Here is a 1666-nt window from a genome sequence, read left to right as displayed (position 1 = left end):
GAATAAAGTTTGTCAAATCAAGGCCTCTGTGGTTTATCCCTTCTTTTGCCTCTCCCACCACTACTCGGGTGCACAGCTGGAAGTAAAGGGCCATAGCTGGAAATAAAGCTTTACGTTTCTTCATCTCTAAGTTCTCTACAAGAAAACAGTAGAATAAAAAACGTATTTTATCCATCTCAATTAGCAGACATAACCCCTCAATACCTCCAGGGGAAATCATCCTGTTTCCTTTGACATATCTTAGATGCAGGCCATAACGGACATTTAGGTAGCTCAGCAGCATCACCAGTACATATATACCATCCTTTGCTTGTTTGAGGTTTTTACTGGGTTTGTGTTTTTTAAAATCATTGGTGATGTTGCTTGCTTGTTTTTCTTAGTCACTTCCTTTGTCCCCACGTTTTGTGTGTGTTGATTGTTGTTTTCCTCCTTTGAAAATATGTTTAAAAGAAGATTTGTTTGGTGTTTGACTTGTATCTCCTTTTCAAAAGAAGGGATGTCTAAATGAAACACAAACAGTTGCTGAGCATGGATCAGGATCAAGTCTATTAGTTTGTCTGCCCCCTATGCGCAGATGCATGAGGACAGGAAGATATGGATTTTATTGAAGAGGTCACAAAACTAGCAGAGTGAAGATGCGCTTTCTGAACCAAATTGGAAAATGGCTCACTGAGGAACTTCTATTTTGATTGAACGTCGAGGCTTCTTTTCATTGATGAACTTATTAATTGGTTTGGAACCGTTACTTTTACTGAGGGATGCAGTGACCTCTGCTGTTCCAAGTGTGCCTGGAAACTGATTACATAATGATATATTATGTAGCAAATTGCTCTTTTTATTAGATATAAAGTATGGAGACAAGGCCTAAAATTATAAAAGAAAATATGTGAAAGTGTAGCACACACTTGCACAGCAGAAGGAGCTGCCACCGAACATGCAAGGCTTACCACGTCGGGGGGGGGGGGCCCACAGACACCTCCTGTTGCCACAGCAATTCCGTGGGTCATAATCTGTGGCTCAAGAGGTGATGACACAAATAACACCCTGTTTTCTATCATGGGACACGCTGAAGCGAGTCAGAAACTCAGCTCCCAACTCCAAGAGCACTCCCCAGACAGGGAACTGAAGTGATGTGCTGGCAGCAAAGCCATGCAGAGCTGAAAACAGAACCCAGGAATCCCCAGACACTAGGGCTACCCCCTGCTTCAGCACCTTGCCCCCCAAACCCTCCCAGAGCTGCAACCACAGAGCTGTGCCCAGGAGCCCCAGAGCCCAGCAGGCCCAAGACCCTGAGATCACCCAGCCCCGGTTACTAAGTAGATTAGCTAGGTTCCCTATCCCCTTTTCCTATTGGCTGCAGGTGTTCGCTTGCCTCCTCCTTTTTTTTCATTGGTTGCGTGGCCCCTGCCGGCCAGGTAACGGATGCGAGCTTTTGATTGGTCAGACGCGGGCGGGATCCCTCATGGGATTGGCTCCAGGTGGGCCGGCGCTTGCTATTGGCCGGCAGGTAGCGTGGGAGGCGCTCTATTGGCTGTTGTGGGCGCTAACCTGCTGGGTCCGCCATGTTTGGAGTGGTGGTGCTGGTGCTGCCGCAGCCGTGGGGCGGGGGGCGCTGAGTCGGGCCGAGCTGAGGTGGGCGCGGGGCTGCGCGGGGCAGGCGGGGCTC

At 48.6% G+C, this 1666-nt stretch overlaps 1 protein-coding gene across 1 annotated transcript in view; it reads left to right on the top strand.

Moving 5' to 3' along the window:
* Positions 1-1557: 1557 nt before the first annotated feature.
* The window catches only part of PRKCZ (protein kinase C zeta), a 276277-nt gene continuing 276168 nt past the window's right edge, over positions 1558-1666 (top strand). The window contains exon 1 of the mRNA XM_019511684.1: positions 1558-1632. The gene's annotated coding sequence lies outside the window, so the exon portion shown is untranslated. The remainder of the gene's footprint in view (positions 1633-1666) is intronic.

This window comes from Gavialis gangeticus, unplaced genomic scaffold (genome assembly GCF_001723915.1).
Source record: "Gavialis gangeticus isolate Ggan-Ray unplaced genomic scaffold, GavGan_comp1, whole genome shotgun sequence".
Lineage (NCBI taxonomy): Eukaryota > Metazoa > Chordata > Crocodylia > Gavialidae > Gavialis > Gavialis gangeticus.
Note: the sequence above shows the minus strand (reverse complement) of the source record. Positions and strands in the feature narration are given on the sequence as shown.